The 22403-nt window shown below is 48.6% G+C and overlaps 36 non-coding genes across 36 annotated transcripts; all 36 read right to left on the minus strand.

The window, feature by feature from the left end:
- Positions 1-167: 167 nt before the first annotated feature.
- Positions 168-283, minus strand: LOC142703775 (U5 spliceosomal RNA). The gene has a single exon (XR_012867631.1). It is a non-coding gene; the product is annotated as a U5 spliceosomal RNA (small nuclear RNA).
- Positions 284-597: 314 nt separating this feature from the next.
- LOC142703832 (U5 spliceosomal RNA) lies at positions 598-713 on the minus strand. Its single transcript, XR_012867683.1, has one exon. It is a non-coding gene; the product is annotated as a U5 spliceosomal RNA (small nuclear RNA).
- A 312-nt stretch (positions 714-1025) lies between these two features.
- On the minus strand, positions 1026-1141 carry LOC142703797 (U5 spliceosomal RNA). Its single transcript, XR_012867651.1, has one exon. It is a non-coding gene; the product is annotated as a U5 spliceosomal RNA (small nuclear RNA).
- Positions 1142-8293: 7152 nt separating this feature from the next.
- On the minus strand, positions 8294-8409 carry LOC142703790 (U5 spliceosomal RNA). Its single transcript, XR_012867645.1, has one exon. It is a non-coding gene; the product is annotated as a U5 spliceosomal RNA (small nuclear RNA).
- A 314-nt stretch (positions 8410-8723) lies between these two features.
- LOC142703798 (U5 spliceosomal RNA) lies at positions 8724-8839 on the minus strand. The gene has a single exon (XR_012867652.1). It is a non-coding gene; the product is annotated as a U5 spliceosomal RNA (small nuclear RNA).
- Positions 8840-9153: 314 nt separating this feature from the next.
- LOC142703799 (U5 spliceosomal RNA) lies at positions 9154-9269 on the minus strand. Its single transcript, XR_012867653.1, has one exon. It is a non-coding gene; the product is annotated as a U5 spliceosomal RNA (small nuclear RNA).
- A 314-nt stretch (positions 9270-9583) lies between these two features.
- Positions 9584-9699, minus strand: LOC142703800 (U5 spliceosomal RNA). The gene has a single exon (XR_012867654.1). It is a non-coding gene; the product is annotated as a U5 spliceosomal RNA (small nuclear RNA).
- Positions 9700-10014: 315 nt separating this feature from the next.
- LOC142703801 (U5 spliceosomal RNA) lies at positions 10015-10130 on the minus strand. The gene has a single exon (XR_012867655.1). It is a non-coding gene; the product is annotated as a U5 spliceosomal RNA (small nuclear RNA).
- A 314-nt stretch (positions 10131-10444) lies between these two features.
- Positions 10445-10560, minus strand: LOC142703804 (U5 spliceosomal RNA). The gene has a single exon (XR_012867657.1). It is a non-coding gene; the product is annotated as a U5 spliceosomal RNA (small nuclear RNA).
- Positions 10561-10874: 314 nt separating this feature from the next.
- On the minus strand, positions 10875-10990 carry LOC142703805 (U5 spliceosomal RNA). Its single transcript, XR_012867658.1, has one exon. It is a non-coding gene; the product is annotated as a U5 spliceosomal RNA (small nuclear RNA).
- Positions 10991-11304: 314 nt separating this feature from the next.
- LOC142703806 (U5 spliceosomal RNA) lies at positions 11305-11420 on the minus strand. The gene has a single exon (XR_012867659.1). It is a non-coding gene; the product is annotated as a U5 spliceosomal RNA (small nuclear RNA).
- Positions 11421-11734: 314 nt separating this feature from the next.
- Positions 11735-11850, minus strand: LOC142703807 (U5 spliceosomal RNA). The gene has a single exon (XR_012867660.1). It is a non-coding gene; the product is annotated as a U5 spliceosomal RNA (small nuclear RNA).
- Positions 11851-12164: 314 nt separating this feature from the next.
- LOC142703828 (U5 spliceosomal RNA) lies at positions 12165-12280 on the minus strand. The gene has a single exon (XR_012867679.1). It is a non-coding gene; the product is annotated as a U5 spliceosomal RNA (small nuclear RNA).
- Positions 12281-12594: 314 nt separating this feature from the next.
- LOC142703779 (U5 spliceosomal RNA) lies at positions 12595-12710 on the minus strand. The gene has a single exon (XR_012867635.1). It is a non-coding gene; the product is annotated as a U5 spliceosomal RNA (small nuclear RNA).
- A 314-nt stretch (positions 12711-13024) lies between these two features.
- LOC142703808 (U5 spliceosomal RNA) lies at positions 13025-13140 on the minus strand. Its single transcript, XR_012867661.1, has one exon. It is a non-coding gene; the product is annotated as a U5 spliceosomal RNA (small nuclear RNA).
- A 314-nt stretch (positions 13141-13454) lies between these two features.
- Positions 13455-13570, minus strand: LOC142703809 (U5 spliceosomal RNA). The gene has a single exon (XR_012867662.1). It is a non-coding gene; the product is annotated as a U5 spliceosomal RNA (small nuclear RNA).
- Positions 13571-13884: 314 nt separating this feature from the next.
- On the minus strand, positions 13885-14000 carry LOC142703810 (U5 spliceosomal RNA). Its single transcript, XR_012867663.1, has one exon. It is a non-coding gene; the product is annotated as a U5 spliceosomal RNA (small nuclear RNA).
- A 314-nt stretch (positions 14001-14314) lies between these two features.
- Positions 14315-14430, minus strand: LOC142703777 (U5 spliceosomal RNA). Its single transcript, XR_012867633.1, has one exon. It is a non-coding gene; the product is annotated as a U5 spliceosomal RNA (small nuclear RNA).
- Positions 14431-14744: 314 nt separating this feature from the next.
- Positions 14745-14860, minus strand: LOC142703811 (U5 spliceosomal RNA). Its single transcript, XR_012867664.1, has one exon. It is a non-coding gene; the product is annotated as a U5 spliceosomal RNA (small nuclear RNA).
- Positions 14861-15174: 314 nt separating this feature from the next.
- Positions 15175-15290, minus strand: LOC142703773 (U5 spliceosomal RNA). The gene has a single exon (XR_012867629.1). It is a non-coding gene; the product is annotated as a U5 spliceosomal RNA (small nuclear RNA).
- Positions 15291-15604: 314 nt separating this feature from the next.
- On the minus strand, positions 15605-15720 carry LOC142703776 (U5 spliceosomal RNA). The gene has a single exon (XR_012867632.1). It is a non-coding gene; the product is annotated as a U5 spliceosomal RNA (small nuclear RNA).
- A 303-nt stretch (positions 15721-16023) lies between these two features.
- Positions 16024-16139, minus strand: LOC142703812 (U5 spliceosomal RNA). The gene has a single exon (XR_012867665.1). It is a non-coding gene; the product is annotated as a U5 spliceosomal RNA (small nuclear RNA).
- Positions 16140-16453: 314 nt separating this feature from the next.
- On the minus strand, positions 16454-16569 carry LOC142703772 (U5 spliceosomal RNA). The gene has a single exon (XR_012867628.1). It is a non-coding gene; the product is annotated as a U5 spliceosomal RNA (small nuclear RNA).
- A 314-nt stretch (positions 16570-16883) lies between these two features.
- On the minus strand, positions 16884-16999 carry LOC142703814 (U5 spliceosomal RNA). The gene has a single exon (XR_012867666.1). It is a non-coding gene; the product is annotated as a U5 spliceosomal RNA (small nuclear RNA).
- Positions 17000-17311: 312 nt separating this feature from the next.
- LOC142703816 (U5 spliceosomal RNA) lies at positions 17312-17427 on the minus strand. Its single transcript, XR_012867668.1, has one exon. It is a non-coding gene; the product is annotated as a U5 spliceosomal RNA (small nuclear RNA).
- A 314-nt stretch (positions 17428-17741) lies between these two features.
- LOC142703817 (U5 spliceosomal RNA) lies at positions 17742-17857 on the minus strand. The gene has a single exon (XR_012867669.1). It is a non-coding gene; the product is annotated as a U5 spliceosomal RNA (small nuclear RNA).
- A 314-nt stretch (positions 17858-18171) lies between these two features.
- On the minus strand, positions 18172-18287 carry LOC142703818 (U5 spliceosomal RNA). The gene has a single exon (XR_012867670.1). It is a non-coding gene; the product is annotated as a U5 spliceosomal RNA (small nuclear RNA).
- A 314-nt stretch (positions 18288-18601) lies between these two features.
- LOC142703819 (U5 spliceosomal RNA) lies at positions 18602-18717 on the minus strand. The gene has a single exon (XR_012867671.1). It is a non-coding gene; the product is annotated as a U5 spliceosomal RNA (small nuclear RNA).
- A 312-nt stretch (positions 18718-19029) lies between these two features.
- On the minus strand, positions 19030-19145 carry LOC142703820 (U5 spliceosomal RNA). Its single transcript, XR_012867672.1, has one exon. It is a non-coding gene; the product is annotated as a U5 spliceosomal RNA (small nuclear RNA).
- A 314-nt stretch (positions 19146-19459) lies between these two features.
- On the minus strand, positions 19460-19575 carry LOC142703821 (U5 spliceosomal RNA). The gene has a single exon (XR_012867673.1). It is a non-coding gene; the product is annotated as a U5 spliceosomal RNA (small nuclear RNA).
- A 314-nt stretch (positions 19576-19889) lies between these two features.
- LOC142703829 (U5 spliceosomal RNA) lies at positions 19890-20005 on the minus strand. The gene has a single exon (XR_012867680.1). It is a non-coding gene; the product is annotated as a U5 spliceosomal RNA (small nuclear RNA).
- Positions 20006-20314: 309 nt separating this feature from the next.
- LOC142703822 (U5 spliceosomal RNA) lies at positions 20315-20430 on the minus strand. Its single transcript, XR_012867674.1, has one exon. It is a non-coding gene; the product is annotated as a U5 spliceosomal RNA (small nuclear RNA).
- Positions 20431-20744: 314 nt separating this feature from the next.
- Positions 20745-20860, minus strand: LOC142703823 (U5 spliceosomal RNA). The gene has a single exon (XR_012867675.1). It is a non-coding gene; the product is annotated as a U5 spliceosomal RNA (small nuclear RNA).
- Positions 20861-21174: 314 nt separating this feature from the next.
- Positions 21175-21290, minus strand: LOC142703825 (U5 spliceosomal RNA). The gene has a single exon (XR_012867676.1). It is a non-coding gene; the product is annotated as a U5 spliceosomal RNA (small nuclear RNA).
- A 312-nt stretch (positions 21291-21602) lies between these two features.
- LOC142703831 (U5 spliceosomal RNA) lies at positions 21603-21718 on the minus strand. The gene has a single exon (XR_012867682.1). It is a non-coding gene; the product is annotated as a U5 spliceosomal RNA (small nuclear RNA).
- A 314-nt stretch (positions 21719-22032) lies between these two features.
- Positions 22033-22148, minus strand: LOC142703826 (U5 spliceosomal RNA). Its single transcript, XR_012867677.1, has one exon. It is a non-coding gene; the product is annotated as a U5 spliceosomal RNA (small nuclear RNA).
- Between the last annotated feature and the right edge of the window lie 255 nt (positions 22149-22403).

Consider the following 22403-nt stretch of genomic DNA (forward strand, 5'->3'; position numbering starts at 1 on the left):
GCCACTTGGCAGCTTTCACTTGTTATCCACCCCGGCAACACAGTGCATAAACAAGTTTGCTTCTCAACGGAAGGAGGCCATCCATGTTGTCAATATGCAAATTCAGCCACTTTCAAGCCAACTGGAGCCAGAAATACACTCTTTCTGCTTTTCAACCTGAACAAGAAAACCCCAGCAAGCTGGAGCATGCAAAAATTGCTACAAAACTCAGTTTTGCTCCTCTCCACAGAAATCTTTAGTAAAAGGCGAAAGATTTATGCGTTCTGAAGAGAAACCAGAGTACTAAGGGACAAACTCTTCCTCCTTTCCTCACGCCATGGCCGCAGTCCTGTGTTAGCCCAGGGAGACCACCCGTAAGGGGGATAAAAACACACACAGCACATACAAGAAACAATACATATGTTTCCCAGGCTCCTCTCTTCTTTTGGCTGCCACTTGGCAGCTTTCACTTGTTATCCACCCCGGCAACACAGTGCATAAACAAGTTTGCTTCTCAACGGAAGGAGGCCATCCATGTTGTCAATATGCAAATTCAGCCACTTTCAAGCCAACTGGAGCCAGAAATACACTCTTTCTGCTTTTCAACCTGAACAAGAAAACCCCAGCAAGCTGGAGCATGCAAAAATTGCTACAAAACTCAGTTTTGCTCCTCTCCACGGAAATCTTTAGTAAAAGGCGAAAGATTTATGAGTTCTGAAGAGAAACCAGAGTACTAAGGGACAAACTCTTCCTCCTTTCCTCACGCCATGGCCGCAGTCCTGTGTTAGCCCAGGGAGACCACCCGTAAGGGGGATAAAAACACAGACAGCACATACAAGAAACAATACATGTTTCCCAGGCTCCTCTCTTCTTTTGGCTGCCACTTGGCAGCTTTCACTTGTTATCCACCCCGGCAACACAGTGCATAAACAAGTTTGCTTCTCAACGGAAGGAGGCCATCCATGTTGTCAATATGCAAATTCAGCCACTTTCAAGCCAACTGGAGCCAGAAATACACTCTTTCTGCTTTTCAACCTGAACAAGAAAACCCCAGCAAGCTGGAGCATGCAAAAATTGCTACAAAACTCAGTTTTGCTCCTCTCCACGGAAATCTTTAGTAAAAGGCGAAAGATTTATGCGTTCTGAAGAGAAACCAGAGTACTAAGGGACAAACTCTTCCTCCTTTCCTCACGCCATGGCCGCAGTCCTGTGTTAGCCCAGGGAGACCACCCGTAAGGGGGATAAAAACACAGACAGCACATACAAGAAACATGACCTGCCTAGGTAGAGTCGTGTGTTAACCTTAGACCATACTATCCCCCACCCCCATTTAGTAACGACACATGACACCGAGGTTGGATGTGAAATGGCCACAGCAGCCGTTTATTAATTTCACAGTTTTATAAAAACAATTTAAATCCGAAACATTCGGATAACTAGTTAGGAATCCACCAGAGAATTCCTCCTAATAATTCACATGACCCAACATGGGTCAGAATCATAAATAACAATTAAACGTTAACATTAACCCGAGCAGAGGAAGTCCCTGAAGCCCCTTCAGATGTTCCTTTCAAGAACACACCGAATTAGCCATCTGCAAACCACCAATTACCTCCAGCCGTAAACCAGCTCGGAAGCACCGTTCACCTCTGCAGATGGCTCCAACCACTAGAAGTCCACTTCAAGGGGATAACACCCGATGAAGCCCTCAAGTGATATACCGACCACTAGAAGTCCACTTCAAAGGGATAACACCCGATGAAGCCTTCAAGTGATATACCTTCTACCAGAAGACCACTTCAAAGGGATAACACCCGATGAAGTCTTCAACCATGTACCTTTTTTGGGGGACGCATACCCCCGATGCGACCCCCCCACCATTTTGTACTGACTGGCCTCAAGGACTCCCCCCGCCAGCTGCCATGACAACAGAACCTACTCCGGAAAAAAGAAAAACATGTTAAATAAGCACACAAAATAAAACACAACGCTCATAGACGGACGTACATAAGACCTAAGGAGTAACAAACCAAGGGTGGGAGGGTGGGAGCTTGCTTATTGTATGTTACTCCTCCCGCTGCTTCCGGCTCAATGCCGAGAAACAGCGGGAAGCGCAGTAACGGCCCCCCCGTCCCCCTTAACTCCTCCCCGTCCCTCCTTCAGCTCCTTCAACTTTCCCTCACCTCATTAACCCTTTCCCTACCAGGACGGTCATGTCGGCTTCCCTTAAACCTGCGGCTGCGTCCAGCCTCTTCTTGACCTGCCTAGGTAGAGTCGTGTGTTAACCTTAGACCATACTATCCCCCACCCCCATTTAGTAACGACACATGACACCGAGGTTGGATGTGAAATGGCCACAGCAGCCGTTTATTAATTTCACAGTTTTATAAAAACAATTTAAATCCGAAACATTCGGATAACTAGTTAGGAATCCACCAGAGAATTCCTCCTAATAATTCACATGACCCAACATGGGTCAGAATCATAAATAACAATTAAACGTTAACATTAACCCGAGCAGAGGAAGTCCCTGAAGCCCCTTCAGATGTTCCTTTCAAGAACACACCGAATTAGCCATCTGCAAACCACCAATTACCTCCAGCCGTAAACCAGCTCGGAAGCACCGTTCACCTCTGCAGATGGCTCCAACCACTAGAAGTCCACTTCAAGGGGATAACACCCGATGAAGCCCTCAAGTGATATACCGACCACTAGAAGTCCACTTCAAAGGGATAACACCCGATGAAGCCTTCAAGTGATATACCTTCTACCAGAAGACCACTTCAAAGGGATAACACCCGATGAAGTCTTCAACCATGTACCTTTTTTGGGGGACGCATACCCCCGATGCGACCCCCCCACCATTTTGTACTGACTGGCCTCAAGGACTCCCCCCGCCACCGCGAAACAGGCCTTGACCACCTTAAGCCTGTGAGTTCCTCCACACCACCACCGCCCTTTCTATGCCTTCTGCTATCGCCAAGCTCCAAAGATCAATGCCAACCTCGGTCAGATGAACCCCGTCACTTCTCCAGAAATTCCCCACTCCTGACTCCAAATCCCTATGCCTCACGCAAATGCCCCCGTTCTTTGCCACAAAACGGGACACCGCCCGGTTAACTTTTATGCGAGCCTTATTGACTCTCTCCACCGATCTAGCTAACCGCCAATGCTTTCTTGGGACTATGTCCGACCATACTACCACCAACTTGGGATAAGATACCCACAAACACAACATATCATGTTTGATATCCCGCACCAACTCACGAAAAGGGCGGACTCCTAAGTCATTCCCACCCACGTGCAACACTAAAACCTCCGGAACCCTATCAAGCCGCACATATGTCTGGAATTCCGCCAACACCCTGTTCCACGACATACCTCTAAAACCCAGCCAATGCACAACCGCATCCTGTCGCGGAATGCGCAACTGGCGACCATCCGGGCGGACGTCCGCCCTCAAAGCCCCCCAGTGCACGTACGAATGACCCATCAACCACACCAGACAAGGAGGCGAATCTGAAACGGAAAACACAGTTAGGCACCACCATATAACATTTTCAAGCATAAACAACAAAATTACAACATATGGGGGCGGACATAGGACTTAAACCTTTTAGACTCCCAACGACCAATACGCCTCACCCCCTCATCATCCAACCCCCAGCGCCCCGCTTCCGTTGCTGCGCCAATCCGGAAGGAATGAGATGAATATGAGCCTGCCGCAACCCCAACCGCCGTCAAACACTTTTTAAATACAGCTCCAAACTGAAACCTGGACAAAAACGACCCGTCCATATGACGTAACAAAGGCAAATCTGGAGACCCCCTGTTTCTCGTAAAACCCCGCATGCACTCCACTGGGCACATGACCGACCCCGGGAGAGCGAACAAAACTATCAGTTTTCCCTTCCCTACTTGGTCAGTTTTAGATCTACGCAACCATACCTCCAGCCGATCTGCAAAAAGGCTCACCTCCCCAGATCTCAGCCCCCCTGCCTGTTTAGTACTTGGCGACACCAACTCACCTATTCTAAATGCTCCGAAGAACGCTAACGAAAAAGCCAACCGAAACAGATCCATTTCATCTGAAGAACGACATACCGATGCTAATGAACCGCCCAACGAGCCAAGCAAAGCAAACGACACCGGCCTTCTACTATCCGCCTCCACCCTACCTCTGCGCAACCCCTTCAAAGCCTGCGATACCAGAAATTCCTTCGATACATCCCGCAAGCCCCGCAACTTAAGCCCAAACGCCACCGCAGATATGAACCGGTTCACCTTCGCTACTGAAAACCCCGCCTCCCAGGCATCCCCTAACCAATACAAAAGTGCCACCAACCTGTCTCTATCCGTATTGACGTCACCCAACTCTCTTACCCACTCCTCCCACTGCCTCCAACAAGCAGCATAAGCACTCCACGTCGTGCGCGCCAAAGACCTCTGTAACAGCTGCTCTACGGGACCGATACCAGATCCCAAAGATGCTCTGGACAAGCCAAACCGAGACGTTCCGCTCCCGGGGCCAATTGCCGAAACCGGTCCCACTGCGAGCGAGAAAGAGCATCAGCAATACAATTCCGTACCCCCGGGACATGCACCGCCACCACCCACGCGTTCAACGACAAACACACCAACACTAAATGTCGCAACAATTGAACTACCGGAGGAGAGGACGCCGTGATGTTATTAATGGCAAGCACCACCCCCATGTTGTCGCAGTAAAAACGGACCTTCTTATCCCTGAGCCTGTCCCCCCAAATGGTAGCCGCCACCACGATGGGAAACAGCTCGAGCAGGGCCAGATTCCGCGTGTGTCCACTGGACACCCAGCTAGCCGGCCATTGACCTGCGCACCACGGACCTCCCCCGTAAGCTCCAAAGCCACCCGCCCCAGCCGCATCCGTGAAAATATTCAAATCACTCGTATCCTGCGCTGGGGCCATCCATAGCGAGCGACCATTGTACTGGCCCAAGAAGTCATCCCAAACCTGAAGATCAGCTCGGTGCTCCTCCTTGAGCCGCACAAAATGATGCGGCGCACGCACTCCCGCCGTTGCCGCCGCCAACCTTCTACCAAACACCCTTCCCATCGGCATAATCCGGCAGGCGAAATTCAACTTCCCCAGCAGCGACTGAAGCTCCCTCAGCGACATTTTCTTCCTTCTACAAGCCCGTCGAACCTCCAGCCTCAAAGCACCCAACTTATCCGCCGGGAGACGACACTCCATTGCCACCGAGTCTATTTCGATTCCCAAAAAACAAATCGTCGCTACCGGGCCCTCCGTTTTTTCCGGCGCCAAAGGAATCCCAAAATCCCTCACCACCTTCTGTAGAGCATGAAGCAAATTACCGCAAACCGGCGAACCCCCCGGGCCAACGCACAAAAAATCATCTAAGTAATGGATCAACGAGTCGACCCCGGATGCTACCCTCGTTACCCACTCCACGAAGCTACTAAACGCCTCGAAGTATGCACAAGAAAGGGAACACCCCATCGGAAGGCACCGATCCACGTAAAAAGCCCCATTCCAAAAACAACCCAACAGCCGTTGGCTTTCTGGATGAACCGGCAACAACCTGAACGCCGCCTCGATGTCAGTTTTTGCTAGCAGCGCCCCAGGACCCGCAGCCCGCACTAACCCCACCGCCTTATCGAATGAGGTATAAACTACGGAACACAACTCGTGATCAATCCCGTCATTTACCGACGAACCTTTGGGATACGATAAATGTTGAATCAAACGAAACTTTCCGGGCTCGCGTTTTGGGACAATACCCAAAGGGGACACAACTAAATCTTTTACCGGCGACTCAACAAATGGCCCCGACATGCGACCCAACGAAACTTCTTTTAACAACTTTTCCGACACGACTTCCGCATGCAAATAAGCCGATTTTAAATTCCTCCGCGTAACCGGAACCTCATAAGGAGGTGGAGGAATAACAAACCCAACACGAAACCCTTCATAAAGCAACTTAGCTGCCGCCCTATCCGGATACTCATTTAGATAAGGGGCCATCCTTTCCACCCTCACCGGCGACACCCCCTTGACCAGCCCCGTGCTGGTTCCCTGACCTCTTTTTCCGCAGACATTTTGCCGCCCCGTGTGATGCACCATTACACTCGGAGCACACGTGCTTGAACTTGCACGTGGCCCCGAACTTGCACTGACCTTCATTAAATTGCCAGCAAAACCCCGCCTTTCCCCCGCCGCTTTGTCCACTCTGACTAGACTGGCCTCCCTGGCCACCGCTCCCGGGAAAGGGCTGCCTAACCGGAGCCGTAACCCGTAACCAGAGAGCAATATCCTTCTGGTCCCACCGAATCGCCGGCCGAACCGCCTTACGCTGACGGAATTGCTCATCATATCGCAGCCACGCCTGACCCCCATACGCCCTATGAGCCTCCCCAATGGCATCAAAATAACAAAACAGCGCCGAACAATTTTCCGGCGCCTTTTCCCCTATCACACTAGCCAATATGGCGAACGCCTGCGACCAATTAACGAACGTCTGCGGGATCAGCCTATACCGCCGCCGTTCCTCCTCGTCCTTTTTACTCTCATCCCGCTTGCTCTTATCCAAATTAAATTTAGCCAGTGGCAAGAGAGAAAAAATTTCAACGTATTCGTCTTTCCAGATCCGATCACGCACCTCCTGCTTTAAATGCGCCCCCAACGGACCCTCAAAACAAACATACACCTCCCCCCGAGCACGATCGTCCATACGCACTCGATCGCCGTCCTTCTGTGCCTCGGTCTGTACCGATACCGCGACCGCCTCTCTAACCGCCGCCGCAGGACGCGCCTGTAACGATCCCACGTCCCTGGGGCCTTCCCAAACTATCGCAGGAGACACTTCCGTTACTACCGGCGCCGCGGCCCTATCCAGGCGCCCCACCAGCTCCCGTAAGCAACCCACTAAATCTGCCAAACCCGCTCCGTCGCGTCCGCCCGCGCCACTACCGGCCCCCGATGCAATGCTAGCAGCCCCCCCCGCCGACACCCGACATAAAAATCGCTGGATAAGACAATGATGGAGTTATACACTCACCGGGCTGCACAGGCGCTGTGTTCCCGTCAGCCGGACCATCCTGACCTCGACGATACACGTCCAGTTCACCTTCCTCCAGTTCTTCTCTCGCCGACGACTGTCCCTCCCAACGACATCTTCGGAACGGGGATGAGGACGCGCTGACCGATGGGCCGGCAACCTGCCGCCCGACCGCCGGGACCCAGACTTCCGACCGGACCTGTTGCCTCGACGTCGCTGCAGCTCTAGGCGTCCGTCTAGACGATCCTGACGAAGCCTGCCCCCTGGCCGGAACATCACCATGCGGGGCGGCCGTACCTTGTCCTCCAAATCTTCCATCTGATGGGGGAGGGGTGACAGGGAGCCCAGCCTGCGACTCCCTGCTTACCGCCGGACCCCGTCGCGGCCTGGGATTCCTGCCAGGACGCAGGGCCTGGGAAGGGGCGGTCCTCCCAGCTGCCTGGCCTGCAGCGTCCGGGATCGGGCTCCCTCTGCGACGCCGTGTCCGCGGGACTACCTCCGGACTGAGGCGCTCTGGAGGTCGGGACCGCCGAGAGGGACGGGTCGACCCAGCCTGCGTCGCCGTCACCCCTGGCACCGCTCTCTGCCGGCTCAGCGCAGGAGCGGTTGTTGCCGACTCCCCCCCCGCCGCCATAGCCATGCTCGTAAGGGGGCCGGGGGAGGGGAGCCTGTCCTTTTCAACAGACCCCGAACGCCGTGCCCGACGTGGCGAAACGGCGTCCGGGATCCTCGTTATGGCAGCCACGGTCTCCTCTAGCCATCCGGGACCGTGGTGCACAGCAGCGGCACGCAGCCGCTCTAACATCAGGGCTTCTGCCATCATTAAAAGCACGGGCAACGGGGAGCTTGCTTATTGTATGTTACTCCTCCCGCTGCTTCCGGCTCAATGCCGAGAAACAGCGGGAAGCGCAGTAACGGCCCCCCCGTCCCCCTTAACTCCTCCCCGTCCCTCCTTCAGCTCCTTCAACTTTCCCTCACCTCATTAACCCTTTCCCTACCAGGACGGTCATGTCGGCTTCCCTTAAACCTGCGGCTGCGTCCAGCCTCTTCTATACATATGTTTCCCAGGCTCCTCTCTTCTTTTGGCTGCCACTTGGCAGCTTTCACTTGTTATCCACCCCGGCAACACAGTGCATAAACAAGTTTGCTTCTCAACGGAAGGAGGCCATCCATGTTGTCAATATGCAAATTCAGCCACTTTCAAGCCAACTGGAGCCAGAAATACACTCTTTCTGCTTTTCAACCTGAACAAGAAAACCCCAGCAAGCTGGAGCATGCAAAAATTGCTACAAAACTCAGTTTTGCTCCTCTCCACGGAAATCTTTAGTAAAAGGCGAAAGATTTATGCGTTCTGGAGAGAAACCAGAGTACTAAGGGACAAACTCTTCCTCCTTTCCTCACGCCATGGCCGCAGTCCTGTGTTAGCCCAGGGAGACCACCCGTAAGGGGGATAAAAACACAGACAGCACATACAAGAAACAATACATATGTTTCCCAGGCTCCTCTCTTCTTTTGGCTGCCACTTGGCAGCTTTCACTTGTTATCCACCCCGGCAACACAGTGCATAAACAAGTTTGCTTCTCAACGGAAGGAGGCCATCCATGTTGTCAATATGCAAATTCAGCCACTTTCAAGCCAACTGGAGCCAGAAATACACTCTTTCTGCTTTTCAACCTGAACAAGAAAACCCCAGCAAGCTGGAGCATGCAAAAATTGCTACAAAACTCAGTTTTGCTCCTCTCCACGGAAATCTTTAGTAAAAGGCGAAAGATTTATGCGTTCTGAAGAGAAACCAGAGTACTAAGGGACAAACTCTTCCTCCTTTCCTCACGCCATGGCCGCAGTCCTGTGTTAGCCCAGGGAGACCACCCGTAAGGGGGATAAAAACACAGACAGCACATACAAGAAACAATACATATGTTTCCCAGGCTCCTCTCTTCTTTTGGCTGCCACTTGGCAGCTTTCACTTGTTATCCACCCCGGCAACACAGTGCATAAACAAGTTTGCTTCTCAACGGAAGGAGGCCATCCATGTTGTCAATATGCAAATTCAGCCACTTTCAAGCCAACTGGAGCCAGAAATACACTCTTTCTGCTTTTCAACCTGAACAAGAAAACCCCAGCAAGCTGGAGCATGCAAAAATTGCTACAAAACTCAGTTTTGCTCCTCTCCACGGAAATCTTTAGTAAAAGGCGAAAGATTTATGCGTTCTGAAGAGAAACCAGAGTACTAAGGGACAAACTCTTCCTCCTTTCCTCACGCCATGGCCGCAGTCCTGTGTTAGCCCAGGGAGACCACCCGTAAGGGGGATAAAAACACAGACAGCACATACAAGAAACAATACATATGTTTCCCAGGCTCCTCTCTTCTTTTGGCTGCCACTTGGCAGCTTTCACTTGTTATCCACCCCGGCAACACAGTGCATAAACAAGTTTGCTTCTCAACGGAAGGAGGCCATCCATGTTGTCAATATGCAAATTCAGCCACTTTCAAGCCAACTGGAGCCAGAAATACACTCTTTCTGCTTTTCAACCTGAACAAGAAAACCCCAGCAAGCTGGAGCATGCAAAAATTGCTACAAAACTCAGTTTTGCTCCTCTCCACGGAAATCTTTAGTAAAAGGCGAAAGATTTATGCGTTCTGAAGAGAAACCAGAGTACTAAGGGACAAACTCTTCCTCCTTTCCTCATGCCATGGCCGCAGTCCTGTGTTAGCCCAGGGAGACCACCCGTAAGGGGGATAAAAACACAGACAGCACATACAAGAAACAATACATATGTTTCCCAGGCTCCTCTCTTCTTTTGGCTGCCACTTGGCAGCTTTCACTTGTTATCCACCCCGGCAACACAGTGCATAAACAAGTTTGCTTCTCAACGGAAGGAGGCCATCCAATGTTGTCAATATGCAAATTCAGCCACTTTCAAGCCAACTGGAGCCAGAAATACACTCTTTCTGCTTTTCAACCTGAACAAGAAAACCCCAGCAAGCTGGAGCATGCAAAAATTGCTACAAAACTCAGTTTTGCTCCTCTCCACGGAAATCTTTAGTAAAAGGCGAAAGATTTATGCGTTCTGAAGAGAAACCAGAGTACTAAGGGACAAACTCTTCCTCCTTTCCTCACACCATGGCCGCAGTCCTGTGTTAGCCCAGGGAGACCACCCGTAAGGGGGATAAAAACACAGACAGCACATACAAGAAACAATACATATGTTTCCCAGGCTCCTCTCTTCTTTTGGCTGCCACTTGGCAGCTTTCACTTGTTATCCACCCCGGCAACACAGTGCATAAACAAGTTTGCTTCTCAACGGAAGGAGGCCATCCATGTTGTCAATATGCAAATTCAGCCACTTTCAAGCCAACTGGAGCCAGAAATACACTCTTTCTGCTTTTCAACCTGAACAAGAAAACCCCAGCAAGCTGGAGCATGCAAAAATTGCTACAAAACTCAGTTTTGCTCCTCTCCACGGAAATCTTTAGTAAAAGGCGAAAGATTTATGCGTTCTGAAGAGAAACCAGAGTACTAAGGGACAAACTCTTCCTCCTTTCCTCACGCCATGGCCGCAGTCCTGTGTTAGCCCAGGGAGACCACCCGTAAGGGGGATAAAAACACAGACAGCAAATACAAGAAACAATACATATGTTTCCCAGGCTCCTCTCTTCTTTTGGCTGCCACTTGGCAGCTTTCACTTGTTATCCACCCCGGCAACACAGTGCATAAACAAGTTTGCTTCTCAACGGAAGGAGGCCATCCATGTTGTCAATATGCAAATTCAGCCACTTTCAAGCCAACTGGAGCCAGAAATACACTCTTTCTGCTTTTCAACCTGAACAAGAAAACCCCAGCAAGCTGGAGCATGCAAAAATTGCTACAAAACTCAGTTTTGCTCCTCTCCACGGAAATCTTTAGTAAAAGGCGAAAGATTTATGCGTTCTGAAGAGAAACCAGAGTACTAAGGGACAAACTCTTCCTCCTTTCCTCACGCCATGGCCGCAGTCCTGTGTTAGCCCAGGGAGACCACCCGTAAGGGGGATAAAAACACAGACAGCACATACAAGAAACAATACATATGTTTCCCAGGCTCCTCTCTTCTTTTGGCTGCCACTTGGCAGCTTTCACTTGTTATCCACCCCGGCAACACAGTGCATAAACAAGTTTGCTTCTCAACGGAAGGAGGCCATCCATGTTGTCAATATGCAAATTCAGCCACTTTCAAGCCAACTGGAGCCAGAAATACACTCTTTCTGCTTTTCAACCTGAACAAGAAAACCCCAGCAAGCTGGAGCATGCAAAAATTGCTACAAAACTCAGTTTTGCTCCTCTCCACGGAAATCTTTAGTAAAAGGCGAAAGATTTATGCGTTCTGAAGAGAAACCAGAGTACTAAGGGACAAACTCTTCCTCCTTTCCTCACGCCATGGCCGCAGTCCTGTGTTAGCCCAGGGAGACCACCCGTAAGGGGGATAAAAACACAGACAGCAAATACAAGAAACAATACATATGTTTCCCAGGCTCCTCTCTTCTTTTGGCTGCCACTTGGCAGCTTTCACTTGTTATCCACCCCGGCAACACAGTGCATAAACAAGTTTGCTTCTCAACGGAAGGAGGCCATCCATGTTGTCAATATGCAAATTCAGCCACTTTCAAGCCAACTGGAGCCAGAAATACACTCTTTCTGCTTTTCAACCTGAACAAGAAAACCCCAGCAAGCTGGAGCATGCAAAAATTGCTACAAAACTCAGTTTTGCTCCTCTCCACGGAAATCTTTAGTAAAAGGCGAAAGATTTATGCGTTCTGAAGAGAAACCAGAGTACTAAGGGACAAACTCTTCCTCCTTTCCTCACGCCATGGCCGCAGTCCTGTGTTAGCCCAGGGAGACCACCCGTAAGGGGGATAAAAACACAGACAGCACATACAAGAAACAATACATATGTTTCCCAGGCTCCTCTCTTCTTTTGGCTGCCACTTGGCAGCTTTCACTTGTTATCCACCCCGGCAACACAGTGCATAAACAAGTTTGCGTCTCAACGGAAGGAGGCCATCCATGTTGTCAATATGCAAATTCAGCCACTTTCAAGCCAACTGGAGCCAGAAATACACTCTTTCTGCTTTTCAACCTGAACAAGAAAACCCCAGCAAGCTGGAGCATGCAAAAATTGCTACAAAACTCAGTTTTGCTCCTCTCCACGGAAATCTTTAGTAAAAGGCAAAAGATTTATGCGTTCTGAAGAGAAACCAGAGTACTAAGGGACAAACTCTTCCTCCTTTCCTCACGCCATGGCCGCAGTCCTGTGTTAGCCCAGGGAGACCACCCGTAAGGGGGATAAAAACACAGACAGCACATACAAGAAACAATACATATGTTTCCCAGGCTCCTCTCTTCTTTTGGCTGCCACTTGGCAGCTTTCACTTGTTATCCACCCCGGCAACACAGTGCATAAACAAGTTTGCTTCTCAACGGAAGGAGGCCATCCATGTTGTCAATATGCAAATTCAGCCACTTTCAAGCCAACTGGAGCCAGAAATACACTCTTTCTGCTTTTCAACCTGAACAAGAAAACCCCAGCAAGCTGGAGCATGCAAAAATTGCTACAAAACTCAGTTTTGCTCCTCTCCACGGAAATCTTTAATAAAAGGCGAATGATTTATGCGTTCTGAAGATAAACCAGAGTACTAAGGGACAAACTCTTCCTCCTTTCCTCACGCCATGGCCGCAGTCCTGTGTTAGCCCAGGGAGACCACCCGTAAGGGGGATAAAAACACAGACAACACATACAAGAAACAATACATATGTTTCCCAGGCTCCTCTCTTCTTTTGGCTGCCACTTGGCAGCTTTCACTTGTTATCCACCCCGGCAACACAGTGCATAAACAAGTTTGCTTCTCAACGGAAGGAGGCCATCCATGTTGTCAATATGCAAATTCAGCCACTTTCAAGCCAACTGGAGCCAGAAATACACTCTTTCTGCTTTTCAACCTGAACAAGAAAACCCCAGCAAGCTGGAGCATGCAAAAATTGCTACAAAACTCAGTTTTGCTCCTCTCCACGGAAATCTTTAGTAAAAGGCGAAAGATTTATGCGTTCTGAAGAGAAACCAGAGTACTAAGGGACAAACTCTTCCTCCTTTCCTCACGCCATGGCCGCAGTCCTGTGTTAGCCCAGGGAGACCACCCGTAAGGGGGATAAAAACACAGACAGCACATACAAGAAACAATACATATGTTTCCCAGGCTCCTCTCTTCTTTTGGTTGCCACTTGGCAGCTTTCACTTGTTATCCACCCCGGCAACACAGTGCATAAACAAGTTTGCTTCTCAACGGAAGGAGGCCATCCATGTTGTCAATATGCAAATTCAGCCACTTTCAAGCCAACTGGAGCCAGAAATACACTCTTTCTGCTTTTCAACCTGAACAAGAAAACCCCAGCAAGCTGGAGCATGCAAAAATTGCTACAAAACTCAGTTTTGCTCCTCTCCACGGAAATCTTTAGTAAAAGGCGAAAGATTTATGCGTTCTGAAGAGAAACCAGAGTACTAAGGGACAAACTCTTCCTCCTTTCCTCACGCCATGGCCGCAGTCCTGTGTTAGCCCAGGGAGACCACCCGTAAGGGGGATAAAAACACAGACAGCAAATACAAGAAACAATACATATGTTTCCCAGGCTCCTCTCTTCTTTTGGCTGCCACTTGGCAGCTTTCACTTGTTATCCACCCCGGCAACACAGTGCATAAACAAGTTTGCTTCTCAACGGAAGGAGGCCATCCATGTTGTCAATATGCAAATTCAGCCACTTTCAAGCCAACTGGAGCCAGAAATACACTCTTTCTGCTTTTCAACCTGAACAAGAAAACCCCAGCAAGCTGGAGCATGCAAAAATTGCTACAAAACTCAGTTTTGCTCCTCTCCACGGAAATCTTTAGTAAAAGGCGAAAGATTTATGCGTTCTGAAGAGAAACCAGAGTACTAAGGGACAAACTCTTCCTCCTTTCCTCACGCCATGGCCGCAGTCCTGTGTTAGCCCAGGGAGACCACCCGTAAGGGGGATAAAAACACAGACAGCACATACAAGAAACAATACATATGTTTCCCAGGCTCCTCTCTTCTTTTGGCTGCCACTTGGCAGCTTTCACTTGTTATCCACCCCGGCAACACAGTGCATAAACAAGTTTGCTTCTCAACGGAAGGAGGCCATCCATGTTGTCAATATGCAAATTCAGCCACTTTCAAGCCAACTGGAGCCAGAAATACACTCTTTCTGCTTTTCAACCTGAACAAGAAAACCCCAGCAAGCTGGAGCATGCAAAAATTGCTACAAAACTCAGTTTTGCTCCTCTCCACGGAAATCTTTAATAAAAGGCGAAAGATTTATGCGTTCTGAAGATAAACCAGAGTACTAAGGGACAAACTCTTCCTCCTTTCCTCACGCCATGGCCGCAGTCCTGTGTTAGCCCAGGGAGACCACCCGTAAGGGGGATAAAAACACAGACAACACATACAAGAAACAATACATATGTTTCCCAGGCTCCTCTCTTCTTTTGGCTGCCACTTGGCAGCTTTCACTTGTTATCCACCCCGGCAACACAGTGCATAAACAAGTTTGCTTCTCAACGGAAGGAGGCCATCCATGTTGTCAATATGCAAATTCAGCCACTTTCAAGCCAACTGGAGCCAGAAATACACTCTTTCTGCTTTTCAACCTGAACAAGAAAACCCCAGCAAGCTGGAGCATGCAAAAATTGCTACAAAACTCAGTTTTGCTCCTCTCCACGGAAATCTTTAGTAAAAGGCGAAAGATTTATGCGTTCTGAAGAGAAACCAGAGTACTAAGGGACAAACTCTTCCTCCTTTCCTCACGCCATGGCCGCAGTCCTGTGTTAGCCCAGGGAGACCACCCGTAAGGGGGATAAAAACACAGACAGCACATACAAGAAACAATACATATGTTTCCCAGGCTCCTCTCTTCTTTTGGCTGCCACTTGGCAGCTTTCACTTGTTATCCACCCCGGCAACACAGTGCATAAACAAGTTTGCTTCTCAATGGAAGGAGGCCATCCATGTTGTCAATATGCAAATTCAGCCACTTTCAAGCCAACTGGAGCCAGAAATACACTCTTTCTGCTTTTCAACCTGAACAAGAAAACCCCAGCAAGCTGGAGCATGCAAAAATTGCTACAAAACTCAGTTTTGCTCCTCTCCACGGAAATCTTTAGTAAAAGGCGAAAGATTTAGGCGTTCTGAAGAGAAACCAGAGTACTAAGGGACAAACTCTTCCTCCTTTCCTCACGCCATGGCCGCAGTCCTGTGTTAGCCCAGGGAGACCACCCGTAAGGGGGATAAAAACACAGACAGCACATACAAGAAACAATACATATGTTTCCCAGGCTCCTCTCTTCTTTTGGCTGCCACTTGGCAGCTTTCACTTGTTATCCACCCCGGCAACACAGTGCATAAACAAGTTTGCTTCTCAACGGAAGGAGGCCATCCATGTTGTCAATATGCAAATTCAGCCACTTTCAAGCCAACTGGAGCCAGAAATACACTCTTTCTGCTTTTCAACCTGAACAAGAAAACCCCAGCAAGCTGGAGCATGCAAAAATTGCTACAAAACTCAGTTTTGCTCCTCTCCACAGAAATCTTTAGTAAAAGGCGAAAGATTTATGCGTTCTGAAGAGAAACCAGAGTACTAAGGGACAAACTCTTCCTCCTTTCCTCACGCCATGGCCGCAGTCCTGTGTTAGCCCAGGGAGACCACCCGTAAGGGGGATAAAAACACAGACAGCACATACAAGAAACAATACATATGTTTCCCAGGCTCCTCTCTTCTTTTGGCTGCTTTCACTTGTTATCCACCCCGGCAACACAGTGCATAAACAAGTTTGCTTCTCAACGGAAGGAGGCCATCCATGTTGTCAATATGCAAATTCAGCCACTTTCAAGCCAACTGGAGCCAGAAATACACTCTTTCTGCTTTTCAACCTGAACAAGAAAACCCCAGCAAGCTGGAGCATGCAAAAATTGCTACAAAACTCAGTTTTGCTCCTCTCCACGGAAATCTTTAGTAAAAGGCGAAAGATTTATGCGTTCTGAAGAGAAACCAGAGTACTAAGGGACAAACTCTTCCTCCTTTCCTCACGCCATGGCCGCAGTCCTGTGTTAGCCCAGGGAGACCACCCGTAAGGGGGATAAAAACACAGACAGCACATACAAGAAACAATACATATGTTTCCCAGGCTCCTCTCTTCTTTTGGCTGCCACTTGGCAGCTTTCACTTGTTATCCACCCCGGCAACACAGTGCATAAACAAGTTTGCTTCTCAACGGAAGGAGGCCATCCATGTTGTCAATATGCAAATTCAGCCACTTTCAAGCCAACTGGAGCCAGAAATACACTCTTTCTGCTTTTCAACCGGAACAAGAAAACCCCAGCAAACTGGAGCATGCAAAAATTGCTACAAAACTCAGTTTTGCTCCTCTCCACGGAAATCTTTAGTAAAAGGCGAAAGATTTATGCGTTCTGAAGAGAAACCAGAGTACTAAGGGACAAACTCTTCCTCCTTTCCTCACGCCATGGCCGCAGTCCTGTGTTAGCCCAGGGAGACCACCCGTAAGGGGGATAAAAACACAGACAGCACATACAAGAAACAATACATATGTTTCCCAGGCTCCTCTCTTCTTTTGGCTGCCACTTGGCAGCTTTCACTTGTTATCCACCCCGGCAACACAGTGCATAAACAAGTTTGCTTCTCAACGGAAGGAGGCCATCCATGTTGTCAATATGCAAATTCAGCCACTTTCAAGCCAACTGGAGCCAGAAATACACTCTTTCTGCTTTTCAACCTGAACAAGAAAACCCCAGCAAGCTGGAGCATGCAAAAATTGCTACAAAACTCAGTTTTGCTCCTCTCCACGGAAATCTTTAGTAAAAGGCGAAAGATTTATGCGTTCTGAAGAGAAACCAGAGTACTAAGGGACAAACTCTTCCTCCTTTCCTCACGCCATGGCCGCAGCCCTGTGTTAGCCCAGGGAGACCACCCGTAAGGGGGATAAAAACACAGACAGCACATACAAGAAACAATACATATGTTTCCCAGGCTCCTCTCTTCTTTTGGCTGCCACTTGGCAGCTTTCACTTGTTATCCACCCCGGCAACACAGTGCATAAACAAGTTTGCTTCTCAACGGAAGGAGGCCATCCATGTTGTCAATATGCAAATTCAGCCACTTTCAAGCCAACTGGAGCCAGAAATACACTCTCTGCTTTTCAACCTGAACAAGAAAACCCCAGCAAGCTGGAGCATGCAAAAATTGCTACAAAACTCAGTTTTGCTCCTCTCCACGGAAATCTTTAGTAAAAGGCGAAAGATTTATGCGTTCTGAAGAGAAACCAGAGTACTAAGGGACAAACTCTTCCTCCTTTCCTCACGCCATGGCCGCAGTCCTGTGTTAGCCCAGGGAGACCACCCGTAAGGGGGATAAAAACACAGACAGCACATACAAGAAACAATACATATGTTACCCAGGCTCCTCTCTTCTTTTGGCTGCCACTTGGCAGCTTTCACTTGTTATCCACCCCGGCAACACAGTGCATAAACAAGTTTGCTTCTCAACGGAAGGAGGCCATCCATGTTGTCAATATGCAAATTCAGCCACTTTCAAGCCAACTGGAGCCAGAAATACACTCTTTCTGCTTTTCAACCTGAACAAGAAAACCCCAGCAAGCTGGAGCATGCAAAAATTGCTACAAAACTCAGTTTTGCTCCTCTCCACGGAAATCTTTAGTAAAAGGCGAAAGATTTATGCGTTCTGAAGAGAAACCAGAGTACTAAGGGACAAACTCTTCCTCCTTTCCTCACGCCATGGCCGCAGTCCTGTGTTAGCCCAGGGAGACCACCCGTAAGGGGGATAAAAACACAGACAGCACATACAAGAAACAATACATATGTTTCCCAGGCTCCTCTCTTCTTTTGGCTGCCACTTGGCAGCTTTCACTTGTTATCCACCCCGGCAACACAGTGCATAAACAAGTTTGCTTCTCAACGGAAGGAGGCCATCCATGTTGTCAATATGCAAATTCAGCCACTTTCAAGCCAACTGGAGCCAGAAATACACTCTTTCTGCTTTTCAACCTGAACAAGAAAACCCCAGCAAGCTGGAGCATGCAAAAATTGCTACAAAACTCAGTTTTGCTCCTCTCCACGGAAATCTTTAGTAAAAGGCGAAAGATTTATGCGTTCTGAAGAGAAACCAGAGTACTAAGGGACAAACTCTTCCTCCTTTCCTCACGCCATGGCCGCAGTCCTGTGTTAGCCCAGGGAGACCACCCGTAAGGGGGATAAAAACACAGACAGCACATACAAGAAACAATACATATGTTTCCCAGGCTCCTCTCTTCTTTTGGCTGCCACTTGGCAGCTTTCACTTGTTATCCACCCCGGCAACACAGTGCATAAACAAGTTTGCTTCTCAACGGAAGGAGGCCATCCATGTTGTCAATATGCAAATTCAGCCACTTTCAAGCCAACTGGAGCCAGAAATACACTCTTTCTGCTTTTCAACCTGAACAAGAAAACCCCAGCAAGCTGGAGCATGCAAAAATTGCTACAAAACTCAGTTTTGCTCCTCTCCACGGAAATCTTTAGTAAAAGGCGAAAGATTTATGCGTTCTGAAGAGAAACCAGAGTACTAAGGGACAAACTCTTCCTCCTTTCCTCACGCCATGGCCGCAGCCCTGTGTTAGCCCAGGGAGACCACCCGTAAGGGGGATAAAAACACAGACAGCACATACAAGAAACAATACATATGTTTCCCAGGCTCCTCTCTTCTTTTGGCTGCCACTTGGCAGCTTTCACTTGTTATCCACCCCGGCAACACAGTGCATAAACAAGTTTGCTTCTCAACGGAAGGAGGCCATCCATGTTGTCAATATGCAAATTCAGCCACTTTCAAGCCAACTGGAGCCAGAAATACACTCTCTGCTTTTCAACCTGAACAAGAAAACCCCAGCAAGCTGGAGCATGCAAAAATTGCTACAAAACTCAGTTTTGCTCCTCTCCACGGAAATCTTTAGTAAAAGGCGAAAGATTTATGCGTTCTGAAGAGAAACCAGAGTACTAAGGGACAAACTCTTCCTCCTTTCCTCACGCCATGGCCGCAGTCCTGTGTTAGCCCAGGGAGACCACCCGTAAGGGGGATAAAAACACAGACAGCACATACAAGAAACAATACATATGTTACCCAGGCTCCTCTCTTCTTTTGGCTGCCACTTGGCAGCTTTCACTTGTTATCCACCCCGGCAACACAGTGCATAAACAAGTTTGCTTCTCAACGGAAGGAGGCCATCCATGTTGTCAATATGCAAATTCAGCCACTTTCAAGCCAACTGGAGCCAGAAATACACTCTTTCTGCTTTTCAACCTGAACAAGAAAACCCCAGCAAGCTGGAGCATGCAAAAATTGCTACAAAACTCAGTTTTGCTCCTCTCCACGGAAATCTTTAGTAAAAGGCGAAAGATTTATGCGTTCTGAAGAGAAACCAGAGTACTAAGGGACAAACTCTTCCTCCTTTCCTCACGCCATGGCCGCAGTCCTGTGTTAGCCCAGGGAGACCACCCGTAAGGGGGATAAAAACACAGACAGCACATACAAGAAACAATACATATGTTTCCCAGGCTCCTCTCTTCTTTTGGCTGCCACTTGGCAGCTTTCACTTGTTATCCACCCCGGCAACACAGTGCATAAACAAGTTTGCTTCTCAACGGAAGGAGGCCATCCATGTTGTCAATATGCAAATTCAGCCACTTTCAAGCCAACTGGAGCCAGAAATACACTCTTTCTGCTTTTCAACCTGAACAAGAAAACCCCAGCAAGCTGGAGCATGCAAAAATTGCTACAAAACTCAGTTTTGCTCCTCTCCACGGAAATCTTTAGTAAAAGGCGAAAGATTTATGCATTCTGAAGAGAAACCAGAGTACTAAAGGACAAACTCTTCCTCCTTTCCTCACGCCATGGCCGCAGTCCTGTGTTAGCCCAGGGAGACCACCCGTAAGGGGGATAAAAACACAGACAGCACATACAAGAAACAATACATATGTTTCCCAGGCTCCTCTCTTGGCTGCCACTTGGCAGCTTTCACTTGTTATCCACCCCGGCAACACAGTGCATAAACAAGTTTGCTTCTCAACGGAAGGAGGCCATCCATGTTGTCAATATGCAAATTCAGCCACTTTCAAGCCAACTGGAGCCAGAAATACACTCTTTCTGCTTTTCAACCTGAACAAGAAAACCCCAGCAAGCTGGAGCATGCAAAAATTGCTACAAAACTCAGTTTTGCTCCTCTCCACGGAAATCTTTAGTAAAAGGCGAAAGATTTATGCGTTCTGAAGAGAAACCAGAGTACTAAGGGACAAACTCTTCCTCCTTTCCTCACGCCATGGCCGCAGCCCTGTGTTAGCCCAGGGAGACCACCCGTAAGGGGGATAAAAACACAGACAGCACATACAAGAAACAATACATATGTTTCCCAGGCTCCTCTCTTCTTTTGGCTGCCACTTGGCAGCTTTCACTTGTTATCCACCCCGGCAACACAGTGCATAAACAAGTTTGCTTCTCAACGGAAGGAGGCCATCCATGTTGTCAATATGCAAATTCAGCCACTTTCAAGCCAACTGGAGCCAGAAATACACTCTTTCTGCTTTTCAACCTGAACAAGAAAACCCCAGCAAGCTGGAGCATGCAAAAATTGCTACAAAACTCAGTTTTGCTCCTCTCCACGGAAATCTTTAGTAAAAGGCGAAAGATTTATGCGTTCTGAAGAGAAACCAGAGTACTAAGGGACAAACTCTTCCTCCTTTCCTCACGCCATGGCCGCAGTCCTGTGTTAGCCCAGGGAGACCACCCGTAAGGGGGATAAAAACACAGACAGCACATACAAGAAACAATACATATGTTTCCCAGGCTCCTCTCTTCTTTTGGCTGCCACTTGGCAGCTTTCACTTGTTATCCACCCCGGCAACACAGTGCATAAACAAGTTTGCTTCTCAACGGAAGGAGGCCATCCATGTTGTCAATATGCAAATTCAGCCACTTTCAAGCCAACTGGAGCCAGAGATACACTCTTTCTGCTTTTCAACCTGAACAAGAAAACCCCAGCAAGCTGGAGCATGCAAAAATTGCTACAAAACTCAGTTTTGCTCCTCTCCACGGAAATCTTTAGTAAAAGGCGAAAGATTTATGCGTTCTGAAGAGAAACCAGAGTACTAAGGGACAAACTCTTCCTCCTTTCCTCACGCCATGGCCGCAGCCCTGTGTTAGCCCAGGGAGACCACCCGTAAGGGGGATAAAAACACAGACAGCACATACAAGAAACAATACATATGTTTCCCAGGCTCCTCTCTTCTTTTGGCTGCCACTTGGCAGCTTTCACTTGTTATCCACCCCGGCAACACAGTGCATAAACAAGTTTGCTTCTCAACGGAAGGAGGCCATCCATGTTGTCAATATGCAAATTCAGCCACTTTCAAGCCAACTGGAGCCAGAAATACACTCTCTGCTTTTCAACCTGAACAAGAAAACCCCAGCAAGCTGGAGCATGCAGAAATTGCTACAAAACTCAGTTTTGCTCCTCTCCACGGAAATCTTTAGTAAAAGGCGAAAGATTTATGCGTTCTGAAGAGAAACCAGAGTACTAAGGGACAAACTCTTCCTCCTTTCCTCACGCCATGGCCGCAGTCCTGTGTTAGCCCAGGGAGACCACCCGTAAGGGGGATAAAAACACAGACAGCACATACAAGAAACAATACATATGTTACCCAGGCTCCTCTCTTCTTTTGGCTGCCACTTGGCAGCTTTCACTTGTTATCCACCCCGGCAACACAGTGCATAAACAAGTTTGCTTCTCAACGGAAGGAGGCCATCCATGTTGTCAATATGCAAATTCAGCCACTTTCAAGCCAACTGGAGCCAGAAATACACTCTTTCTGCTTTTCAACCTGAACAAGAAAACCCCAGCAAGCTGGAGCATGCAAAAATTGCTACAAAACTCAGTTTTGCTCCTCTCCACGGAAATCTTTAGTAAAAGGCGAAAGATTTATGCGTTCTGAAGAGAAACCAGAGTACTAAGGGACAAACTCTTCCTCCTTTCCTCACGCCATGGCCGCAGTCCTGTGTTAGCCCAGGGAGACCACCCGTAAGGGGGATAAAAACACAGACAGCACATACAAGAAACAATACATATGTTTCCCAGGCTCCTCTCTTCTTTTGGCTGCCACTTGGCAGCTTTCACTTGTTATCCACCCCGGCAACACAGTGCATAAACAAGTTTGCTTCTCAACGGAAGGAGGCCATCCATGTTGTCAATATGCAAATTCAGCC

This window comes from Rhinoderma darwinii, unplaced genomic scaffold (assembly GCF_050947455.1).
Source record: "Rhinoderma darwinii isolate aRhiDar2 unplaced genomic scaffold, aRhiDar2.hap1 Scaffold_2874, whole genome shotgun sequence".
NCBI lineage: Eukaryota > Metazoa > Chordata > Amphibia > Anura > Rhinodermatidae > Rhinoderma > Rhinoderma darwinii.